Genomic DNA, 12,677 nt, shown 5'->3' with positions numbered 1-12,677 from the left:
CATGTAATTTTTTCCTCCAACTGGAGTGAGGCTGATAGGCTTGGTTAGTTTCATGTTAGATATTTCAGGAAGAGTAAGTATAGATAAAGTTATGCCAATAGACTTGAATTCACTGCCGATCCTGAGCAGTGGATGGTAGCTGCAAGAGTTCTTGTTGAGAAGGTGGGAGGCTGTATCGAAGCTTAGCGCAAATGGGTGCCAGGATCAATTTAGTGTGGACGTGGGTGGGAATGGAACCAGGTTTATCGTCATGAAGATCAGGGGATTTTTTTGGTGGGGGGCAGAACTAGGGATTGAATCCAGGGCCTTTGCACTGACCTATATCCCCAGCCCTTTTTATATTTTCATTTTGAGACAAGTCCTGGCTAAGTTGCTGAGTTGCCCAGGTTGGTTCAAACTTTCAATCTTCCTGCCTCAGACTTCCAGACTGCTGGGAGAAAAATAGTTTTAATTGTGATCATTATAGATTTATGCGCAATTATGATCATATGTGTGTGTATGTGCATGCATGCGTGTGTGCATGTCATTCTGTACAGCTGTGTCTGGCATAGGTTGGTGTGTGTCCTCCATACCAGTGAGAACACTGAACAGATTCACCACAATAGGACCCTACATGTTGCCCTTTTATAACTGCCTCCCTTGGTTCCCTAAAATTTGGCAGTTACTAATCTGCCCTTCACGTCTAAAACTGTGTCATTTTATAAAATGTTGCATAAGTGGAGTATCATGTTACATAATATTACAGGATAGCCTTTTTTCATGCAATATAATTTCCTCAAGGTTCACCCAAGTTGCGTATATAAATAGATTATTTTATTGCTGGTGGTATACAATGGTATGGATGTGCTATCTTGTGTAATCATTAAGTCTGGTAAAGACATCTGGCTTGCTTTCAGTTTGGGGCTATCATAAGGCTGCTATAAGCATTTCCATACAGGTTTTTAGATGAATACAAGAATTCTCTGAATTAAATATATGAGTGTAATTTTGGGGTACTATGATAATTGTATGTAATAATATTTTTTGTTTGTTTAAGAGACTGCCAAACTGATTTCCAGAAATGCAAAACTATTTTACATTGGGCTGGGGATTTAGCTCAGTGGCGCCGCCTCCTGCCTCACAAGTGCAAGGTCCTGAGTTCGATCCCCGGTACCAAAAGAAAAAAACAATCTTACATTCCCACTAGCACTGTTGATAATTTATGCAGTTTCTCTGCATTTTCACCAGAAGTTGGTGTTGTCACTACTACTTATTTTAGTTATTCTGATACATGTGCAGTGACATTGCATTGGTGTCTTGATTTTCATTTCCATGATGACTAATGATGGAATACCGGCTTCATCCAGTGAGATGGGAAATGTTTGCTGCTCCTCTTTTTTCTTGAAGAAATTAAGTAAACTCCTCTAGATATTAACCTCTCTTTAAGTATTTGGTAAAATTCTCTATTGAAACCATGTAGAACTGAAAATTTCTTTTTCAAAAGTTTAAAATAATGAATGTAATAACATTAAGAATATGGAGCTATACTGTTTATCTATTTCACTTTGAGTTTTGATATTTTGTTGTTCTTGAGGGATCATTCCATGTTTTTTGAGTTGTTGCTTTATGATGATAAAGTTCAAAGCATTCTTTATTTTCTTTCTCACAGTTGTAGGATCTATTATATCACTCATCTTGTTTTTAATTTTGTTAATTTGTGTTTTCTCCCTTTATTTTTGTCAGTTTTGCTAGAGGTGTACCAACTTTATTTTTAAGTCAGCTTTTTGCCTTGATTTCCCCTTTGTTTTCTGACATAATTTCATGGATTTTTGAGCTTTCTTTTTTCTTGCTCTGGGTTTATTTTACTACATTGTTTCCCAGTTTCTTGAGGTGAAAACTTAGATTTTTGTTTTGAGATCCTTCCTTATTTCTCGTATCTGCATCTCATGCTATGAATTTACCTTTCAGCCCTGTTTTAGCTACATCTCACATATATGGAGATGTATTTTAATCTTCATCTAGTTGTATGTAATTTTTTAAGATTTCTTCTTTGATCTGTGGATTATTTATATTGTTTAATTTCCCTGAATTTTTCTGTTTTCTTTCTGTTTTTGATATATAGTGTGATTCTATTATGGTTAGAGAGGACACTTTGTATGATTTCATCTAATTTGTTAAAGGTTACTTTATGGCCTCACATATGGTCTACCTTGATGAATGTTCCATCGGGACTTAAAAATGTGAATTCTGCTATTGTTGGGTAGAATGTTCTATGAATACTAATTAGCTCCTTTTGATTAATTGTATGGTTCAGATTTTCTCTCTTGTTGAGAGGTGATATTGAAGTCCTCAGCAGTAATTGCAGATTTATCTATTTCTCCTTTAAACTCTATCAGTTTTTGTTTCATGTATCCTGAAACTCATGTTTATTCTGTATGCCTTTAAGATATGTATTTATGTCTTCCTAGTAGATTGATCCTTTTATCATTATGTAATTTTCTTTTTGCCTATACTAATTTCCTTTGCTCTGAATTCTACTTTATCCTAATACAGCCATGTCTATTTTTCAATTCATCTTTTCACTGTTTATATTTCTTCATATTTTTAACTTTCAACCTACCTATGTAACTGAATTTCAAGTGATTTTCTTGTGAGCAAAATATTGTTGGGACCTATTTTTTATATTCTCTGATAAATTGTCTTTTGATGCATTTAGACTGCCAATATTTTTTAAATTTTTAACTAAGTTTATTGGTACAATTTAGATATACATAATGATCACATTCATCACATCATCAATTTGTACCTGTACATAATATATCTCAATTCTTATTTATCTCCCATTCCCCTCCTCTCCCTTCAACCTTTCTTTTCCTCCTGGTTTATGAAAGCTTTGTTTCTACTTTATCTTTCTTTTCTTGTTTTTTTCCCTTTTCCCTTTCTTCTTTTCCACCTCCCTCCTCCCTAGTACCCCTTCCCATTTGAATTTTTTCTTCCTATTTCACATTATCCATTATACATTTTGGTCCTCATTTACACTTTCAGTTTCTCACATCAGAGAAACAATGTAATATTTACACATATGTGTCCAATTTATTTCACTTAAGATTATGGTCTCTAGGTGGATCCATAATGGAAATAAATGTCTCAAATTTATTCCTTTTTTATGGCTGAGTGATACTCCATTGTATAAAAAATCCACATCTTCTTTATTATTCATCAGTTGATGGGCATTTGGGTTGTTTCCAAGATTTAGCTATTATATACTGTGCTATGAACATGAGAGTGCATATATCGCTGTGGTACAGTGCTTTCATTTCTTTTGAGAAAATACCAAGAAGGGGGTAATATGGGTCAAATGTGTCTATAGTCCTAGTTTTCTGAAGAATCTCCACATTGATTTCCGCAGTGGTTGCTCTAGGCTACACTCCCACCAACAGTGGAGCAGGGTTCCTTTTCCCCACAGCCCCACCAATATTTGTTATTGGTTGATTTTTTGATAATAGCCATTTTTCTGGAGTGAGATGGAATCTCAGCATTGTTTTAATTTGTATTTCTTGAAAGACCAGTGATGTTGAACATTTTTTCATATATTTATTTGCTGTTTGTACTTCTTCATCTGAGAACTGTCTATTCATCTCAGAAGCCCATTTTTGTACTGGTAGATTGCCAATATTTACTATAATTATTGTTATGTTATTGCTTAAATCTGTCATTTCATTGATTGCTTTTTGTTCATTTTCTGTGTTTATCATTCTTCTTATCTCTTTTCTTCTGTGTTATTTAACTTTTACAATTATATCTTCATTCATTTGCAGTGTTTCTGACTGAACTTCTTTATACGGTTTTCCTAGTAGTTGCAGTTATGACCATTCCCAGTGAATTGTGAAAACCTCACTTCAGCCCCTTTACTGTTCCTGCTTAAACATCACGGTCTGGATGACCAGATGATATTAGAATTTAGGTTTCCATTATCAAATATGATTTATAAAACTCATAAGATAAAGAGAAGTCTTTTATATGCACCTATATTTCTACTCTTATTTCTTCTCCCTGAGACTATAACATTCTTGCTTTTATCTTTTACTTTCTGTTTGAAGAAGTTTCCTTAGCCCAATTTTAAGGACAGATTTAATGGAACATATTCTTTGGTTTTTATTTCTTGAGAATAACTTTGTTTTTCCTTCATTTTTGAAAGATAGTTTCACCATATATAGAAGCTATTAGATTTTTTTATTTAGCCCTTAAAAAGTTCTGTGCCATGGGCCGGGGATTTAGCTCAGTGGTTTCGCTGCCTGCTGTTCAAGCACAAGGACCTGAGTTCGATCCCTGGTACCAAAAAAAAAAAAAAAAAAGTTCTGTGCCTTTTCCTTCTGCCTCCCTTGTTTCAGATGAAAAATCTGTCACTTGAAATGGTGTTCCTCTACATATCATGTGCTGTTTCTCTCTGGTTGCTTTCAAAATATTTCTTTTCAGATTAAAGATATTTGGTTATAATATGTCTTAATTTGTTTTATCCTCTTTGGTATTGTTTAGTTCTTTGGATGGAAGGTTCATGTTTTTCATCAAATTTGGGGAGTTTTCAGCCATTATTTCTTTAAATCATCTTTTAGCATACTCTCTCTTTCCTCTCCCTCTGAAACTTCAGGCATATTAGTACTGGAACTTATGACCTCCTACTGGTTCCTGAGTCTCTGTTCAATTTTTTTTGTCTATTTTCTTGGATTCATTTTGGATACATTTGATCCTTTTTTCTTCTTCACTTTACTTTGAGGCTAACTGGTAACTTACGGCTTTTTAAAGATTTTTTCTGTTACATTTTTCAGTTCCATAATTTTTACTTGTTTCTTTTTTTAGAAAACAACATTTGGGGCCAGGGATTTAGCTCAGTGGTTCCGGCGCCTGCCTCGAAAGCACAAGGTCCTGAGTTCAATCCCCAGTACCAAAAAAAGAAAGAAAACAACATTCATTTGCTGGGGTTTTCTTTTTATTTATTCAAGAAACTTTTTAAAAGTTCCTGAAGCATCTATATGGCAGTCACTTTAGAAATCCTTGTTAGATAATTCCAACATCCGATTATCTCCTTTCAGCTGTGATATACTTGGTTCTGGGAATGATGGGTGACATTCAGTTTTATCCCAACATTTTAGCTATTACTGTATGTTGGGAGACCCTGCATTCTGTTTAAGTCTCTTATTTTAGCAAACAGTGTCCCTAAGTTATGCATGCTAGCCTTGATCTACTTGTGTGCTGCACGGCTCCAATGGTGTTACTTCCAGAGTGTTTGCAGTGTTATTTTGGTCTATTTGGACTTCCTTGTTCTGCTTTAGCTCCCACTCATCCCATTGTTCCTATCTGGGATGGGAAGGAGTTCCCTGGACTGCAACACTGGGTAACAGGGGGGTATGTTGGGATTTCCTTACTGGTGCTCTCAGATTTCCTCAATATTTCAGGGCAGGAAAACAAAATCCCAGGCCCACAGAGTCAGTGAGGCTCCTGGAGCAGGGCTCTCTGCTGTGCTTGGTTCCTCTTACCAGATCTGTCTGCCTGCCATGGTGTTTCCTCTGAAGCTAACGTAACCCGAGAACAACCTGCAGACTCAGCACCTCCTTCTGAGTTGAGAGTAGGTCAGTTACAACCCTTTATGAGCAAGAGAGGTTGTCCCATATGGGACAATGGCCTCATGGAAAAAACTCTATTTAGAATTTCCTGGATAGTCCTATGTAGAATTCCCTGGGGGAATCTACACATAAATAACTAGAGAGAAGAGATCAGATTCAGGGTATAGTCCTAAAATGGTTTAAAGAGAAAAACAAGTTTCTGAGTAACCATGAGACCAACCACATTTTCCTGGGACAGGAAAGGACAGGTACCTGCACCCTACCAAGCCTCCACATACCCCAAATGTTTTTAGGAACTTCCACCAGTCTACCATGCTTACCAGTTAGTCAGAATGTCATCTCTCTTTGACCCCACAGCCAGAGAGAGGTGTGGAGCCCTTCACAGGAAATGACTAGTGCCCTCCCTGCCATCCCTACAGTCACCACTCTGAGGATGAAGGCAATCACACAGTGGACTAGAGGCTTCCACCCAGCTCTGTGTCTGATACACTACATCCCAAATGCCATGTTCATTTGTGCTTTGCCTTTGATTTTAGTCCCTACAAGCAAAAATAGAACATTATGAGACAGGAAAAGAGAATGACCATTTTCTAAGCTGCCTGGAGTCTGACAATTGTTTCAGTGTGTGTGTACACCTAACAAGTAGATTACAGCATCAGCTAATCTTCAGAGAAATAAAAAACTGACATTCAGGAGTCTACAATCTTCTAATGGTTTATTGAAATAGTTCCCTCTTGCAATGCATTATCACCGTACTTTACAATAAGAAAAAAAGTATGCTCCAATAACAGCATCAGATAATGCCAAATATACAGGCTTGCAAGAGGAATAGTTCACTTGGGAAATGGAGAGAAGTGAAGGGAAATTATTATGAGATGCTAACTAGCTTTATGGTGAGGGAAGTAAATAACAACCCCTGTGGGACACCTAACTCTCTTCAGTGGTCAGAAACCACCAGGAGGAGAACAAGTAGAGAGGAACTACCATTCAATGAGCTTTAGTTAATTTAACACTCCTCAGACTTATTAGTCTATGCTGTGTTAAAATAAAACCTTCCTGAAAAAATTCCTTAGATGGCAAAGAGAGCATGTTCTTCCGTAGTGCAGTTCAGGGATTAGTTGGATGCAATTTAAGAGATGCCTACTGACAATGCATACCTATGCCATGTTTGGGGAAGAGTATGTAATACATATGTTAATTAGCTTGACTTAGCCATTCCATAATGTACATATATTTCAAAACATCATGTCATTTACCAAAAATATATACATTTTATTTGGTAATTTAAAATAGTAATAAAATTTTAATCATGTATGTTAATAATAGCACACAACATATTTTGATATATATATATATATATATATATATATATACACACACACACACACACACACACTTGGGTCCCGCCGCTCCCAGCCCAGAGGTAGGGGCTTCTGAGCCTCTGTTCCACTGCTCGTGGTCTAGAGGAAGGGGCATTCCAGCCACCATCCCTCCCGCCGCTTCCAGCCCAGAGGAAAGGGCTTTGGAGCCACCTTCTGTCCTGCCGCTCCTGGCCCAGAGGAAGGGGCTTCTGAGCTGCCTCCCCAGTGCTCCTATATATACTTTGTAGTATAACTAAATCAAGCTAATAAAATAAACATGTATTTGACATCAAATATAAAAATGTAATAAATGTGTACACCATGTACAATAGATCTCGTGAACTTATTCATCTTATGTAACTGAAATTTTGTATCCTTTGACCAACACTCCCTCAGTACCACTGTACCCAGCCCCTGGTATCTGCCATTTTCTTCTGCTTCTCTGAACTCATCTTTTAAAATTGCACATGTAAGCGAGATCATGTAACAGCTTTCAATCTGTCCAGATTTCTCTTCACCACCTGTCTATTCCAGTCACCTTCACTGAAGGAAGTAGACTCAGAACTTGTCTCTTTTGCTTTCATTCTTATAATCTTTCAATCATTCTTATCCCAAAAGACAGAGGAAACATCCTAAGAGACAGACCTGATCAGGTGCTCCTTTGCTTAGAACCTTCATGATCTCCCACTGCTCGCTCTTATAGTGACTTGTGAGGCTCAACAGGCTTTTGCCTTTAGCCTGTCCTCCACATCATCTCAGGCAATACAGGGCCCTCGAAACCCTCTTTTGACATTTGTGTCCCTGCACAACATTTGTGCAGCATGGGAGGACCACTCTCTACACGATTTCTTGCTTTTCAGCCTCATTGGCCTTCTTAACATTGCTATCCATACAATGACTTTTCCCACTTAGGGACATTCACACAGACTGTCACCTTGTTCTAGATTGCTAACTCTCCAGTTCTTTCAGATTTTCTTCTTAAATGTGTACCCCAGGATGACATTTCACTCCTTAACAAGAAGCCAGTTCTTGTTTCTGAACATTTATGGCACTTGTGCTTAACAATTAAGTCGGTTAATTATGTGACTGCTTCTGTCAATGGAAGGGAACCCTGTGAGTGAGGACTATCACCTGCTAGACTCTGCCACTGTGCCTCACACAGATGTTCATCAGTGTTCATAAAATGAGTACATCATCTGCAGAAAAAAGTCAAAACCAGTTTACAAACAAACTTAAGGAGAGCACCATATGTCCCAGTGAGAGGTAATTACAAATGGAAATTGATTATGTGCTGCCATTTAACTAATTAGAGACATGTCAAAGGTATGGTAGGAATCTTTATTATTATATTGCAGTGAACAAACACTTCTATAGAAGCCGGAAAGATCTTCAAAATGTTCTCACCCTTGTTCTTTTCTTCAACTATTTCACTTCTTCTTTTGTGACCTTGTCTTCTCTACGAAGAGTCAGCTTATAGTAGTGGTTCTCAACCTTGACTTCATACGTGGGGAGGTTTTATAAAACACTGATCCTTTCCCCCCATATCCCTCAGATATGGTTATGTAATCAGTGTAGTGTAGGGATTAGGAAGCCTGGGTTAAGAAACTCTGAAGAACATTCTACATTAGATATGAAGAGTTCTCCAGTAGCATGCCCTATACAGGGAAATAGGAAGTTTATTTATTTTTCAATAAATTTTTCTTAGGAATTGACAAACAAAGATTTACCTTTAAGACTATCAGATCAATATATTTCTTTTTTAAATAACCCCAGAAGAAAGCTGAATGCATTCTCTCATAGTCTAAAATAATAAAGAATAGGAAACAGTGGAGCAGTGGGGCCACTCGAGTTCATTTGGCTAAGTTCCCTGAACGATTTGCCTCCACAACTCACTAATGTTGCTCCCTAACCTCACCCTAGGGGACTCTGCCCACCCTGAGATCCAAGTTTTCCAACACCTGCTGCCTGCACCTACCACCTGCCCAGCTAAGAAAAGAAGCTGTTAGATTACCTTTCCTCTTCCCTTTTCCTTTGCCCCATCTCTCCTCTTCTCTTGCTGTATTCTGCTTCTACTCTTAGTCAAGGATGTGTTTTTCAAAATCCTGTTCTTTCCTCTAATGTTGAAATAATAGCCACATATGCTGTCAAACACACACACACACACAGAGATAAGGAAGGGGAGAGGAAGAGGGAGAGGGTGGGAGAGGGTGGGGGGAGAGAGAAAGGGAGGGAGGGGGAGAGAGAGAGGGAGATCTAGGAGGCTCTAATCAAGGAAGAAATAAAAGAGCAGGCATAATATTCTAGGGTATGTCAAATCTTCCACATGTAACTAAGAGTTTCTCATCTTGGACTTTCACGCATTACTTCTGCTCCTGAGCATCCACTTCCTTTTAGAAGAGGGTGTCCTCCACATCTGTGATCTTTCTGAGGGTTCTTCAGCCTGTCACCTTCCTAGTTAGGCGCACTTGCACAAGTGTTCTTGAATATCGCAAATGTCAGCCTAATTTTTGTTTGGAGAATAAAAATTAAAATGCAAATGTGATTTTATAAGTAATTGTCATAAGTCATTGTCAATAGTGGAAAAATATAATCATCACTGAGATTATTATAAAGAAAAATGTGAGTGATGAGTGTATGGGGCAGAAGGCCATGAGAAACGACTTGGCTCCTGTGGGCACATTCACGTGCATTGCTCTAACACACTCTCAAATACAGATGAATGTAGGAATCATTTTTACCAGAAGGATAGTTTAGAAAATTATCATTATTACCATGAAGGAGGTATTTCCCAGTGGAGGGAGGCACAGCCTAGACAACCAAATCTGAGCCAACAAAATACATATTTACCCTTTGGTAAAATAGTAGCTCACACATATAATTTTCCACTTTATCCAACCTGTGTGATACTTTCCCACTCTCATTGGAATGGTGGTGATTTTTGCCAGTCTAGATCCCAAAGAGTGTGTCTTTTGCAAAACCTCAATTTAAAATGAGGAAATATTACTACATAAAGAGAAGTCTCATGGCTAAAAAGTTAAAGGAAATATTGGAACCAAGGAAAACAATGTAGTAGACTCCTTCAAGAGGAGAAAATGTCTCAGAGCCTAGTTGGACATTCATTCATTCATTCATTGTACCAGACACTATTCTCCATACTAGGATAGCTGAGGTAGAAGCTGTGTAAATTTCTGTCTATACCACAAGACGCCAGAATGCAGGGGAAAACAGATTCCTAAGGGGCAATAGAAGTGGGAGACATTATACAGGAGAACCAGATTGTCCCATTCCCTGGAGTGGTGTAGCCCTACAGTACTGTGCTGAGCATCCTGCCCTACCTGACCTACTTACTTAAGGAGAGATCAACCTTGTTTTATTTTCTTGATAGTATTTTGGATATGTGGGAACTCTGGAGTCAGGATGCAGGATCTAAATTTCAGATCTGAGTTTATTAGCTCTGACTGGGACAAGATTGTTGTTCTAAATTCATGTGTGCCTCATATTCCCCATCTGCATAATTGAAATTATGGCATCATATCTAGAGAACTTTTGTGGAGGTTGACATAGCACAGAAAGTACACAATAAATATTGGAATTATAAAATGTATAGGTCCTTTGGTACATTATCCTATATAATATGAATATATATGTTATGTTTAATATGCTCCTTTAAAACAGAAATTGATTTTGTATTTCTTTATGCTCATCAAACCTAGTATTGATATGAATTGAATTAAGGATGATAATAGCAGAGATGTTTAATTTTATTTTATACAACATTTTCTTTCTATTGGAGTGTTACCATTTCTTCAAAGATATTACTAAAATAAAAACTTTTATCTTCATAAGATGTCTTCTGAAGATTTCATTTTGGAGAGTCAAAGCAATTAGGAGTGAGCTGAGAGACTCTTTATTCAACATTAATTTTGCAATTGGCCCCAAGACCCAGGCTCATCTTTTAATTGCCTACAGTTGGCCCAAATTATGGATTTAGGGTTCCACTTCTGAGCCTTCAGGTTTTAAAATTTCTCTTGGTTATTGGCTGCTTCTCCCTACTCAGATTTGCTGAGCGATGATACCAAAGTACATAGAGCAAATACATTGTCTTTATCACTGGATATGGATCAGGCTATACCGGCCTTTAGAGCAACATCCTCATTGGTTGGTAAATGAATGATCTGTTAACAGCTCATACGGTTAATACAAGCAGCTCCCCTTTAGACTTGTTCTAAAGGTGGATTCATCTAAACACTCACTACGCACAATAAAATTTTCATTTTAATACTTAGCTGAAATTTCAGCCAATAAATATTCCCATATATATTTGCTTTTATAAATCAAACATTTTACTGAAAATTGAGTGATCATCTGAATATCAGAACAGGCAAGGGCCAATTAATCGGAAGAAAGCACTTTGAGGCAATTTAAGGGAATTGTGCTATACCAGATAATGCTAAATTGAGTATACCCGAAGCTACTTGAAAGTCTTATGTGCTAATTCAATTGAGGGGAACAGCAAAGTCTTTGTTCTGCTCCAGTATGGAGAACTGAAGATCACTCAGATGTTAATACCTACAATCAGATGGACATTTTAAAGCATCGGTTTTGAAGTGTTGTGTCTGAATGTCTCCCTCTACTTTTCCATCATCTCTCAAGTGAGATTTTCTATGATCGTTTTACCAAACACATCTCCTTTAGACATTTTTCCATCTTTTCAAAGTTAAACTATAATACATTATAATTACATCTGTCCTGAAAAAAATCTGAGTACACACCATTGATTTCCTGAAGTCCTCAGAAAGCCTTTATCCTTTGCTGCCTTAGGACAGATCCCTGAGTTCTTTCCTAAAAGCCTCCATGGGAGGTGTGGAGTGGCTTGCCCAAATCAACACATAAAGATATTTTGTTATAATTGAACTTTGCAGAGGTGCAATAAATATCACTCATTTTTTCATCAAAAGTTAATTATAGGGCCGGGGATTTAGCTCAGTGGTTCCGCCGCTTGCCTCGAATTTGCAAGGTCTGGAGTTCAATCCCCGGTACCAGAAAAAAAAAAAAAAAAGTAAACTATACTGTACATGCCTAGCACGGTGCCTCAAGCAGAGGTCACAGAAACAAAGAAAGCACAACTTCTGCTTTCAGGCTTACCACCCAGAAAGAAAAAAATAGAACCGAAAAGAAAATGGAGTGCTACACGAGGTGAGAGAGATGCAATGGTTAACAAGACTATGGCCAGGTCAGACAGGTCCCTCTCCCCCTGCCCAACTCTCTCTTCTCTGACCAGGAAATTGGAAGGATCCTAAGCCCACAGTGCTTCGGATGTTTTTTCCTGAATGTAGGAGATAAAACAGAGCCAGACGGTGGCTAGGCAAATGAAAGGGGGTGCTGAAAAGCAGTTCCTGGCTGGACACCCCAAAGAGAGCCACAGAGCAAGTGTGGCCCAGTTCACCTCCTTTGGATCACCAGAAACCACAGAGGGTTTTTCTTGCAAACAACTCCCAAGAATCTTCGTTGTTCAGACATGATGAGCTAAAGGTCAGAAAACCCACTGCTTTGAATCAGAAAATAATCTAACACATTTTTTGACTTTTTACTTTTTAAACCTGCTACTTTAAACATGCTGAGCTCTAGATGCTCCCCCTACTACACCCCCATGCCTGTCCCATCCCCACTTCTGCTCCAGAATGGCCCTGAATTCAGCATCCATTCAAAGAGAGGT

At 37.9% G+C, this 12,677-nt stretch overlaps 1 protein-coding gene across 1 annotated transcript in view; it reads right to left on the bottom strand.

Annotated features, from left to right (window-relative positions):
- Nucleotides 1-12,677, bottom strand: part of Clvs1 (clavesin 1) — a 247,551-nt gene that overhangs the window by 144,338 nt on the left and 90,536 nt on the right. The window lies entirely within an intron of this gene.

Source organism: Heterocephalus glaber, unplaced genomic scaffold (assembly GCF_053883595.1).
Source record: "Heterocephalus glaber isolate CG9 unplaced genomic scaffold, H.glaber_assembly_v1.0 deba00001553, whole genome shotgun sequence".
In the NCBI taxonomy this organism is placed as follows: Eukaryota; Metazoa; Chordata; class Mammalia; order Rodentia; family Bathyergidae; genus Heterocephalus; species Heterocephalus glaber.
This window is presented reverse-complemented; position numbering and strand designations above follow the sequence as displayed.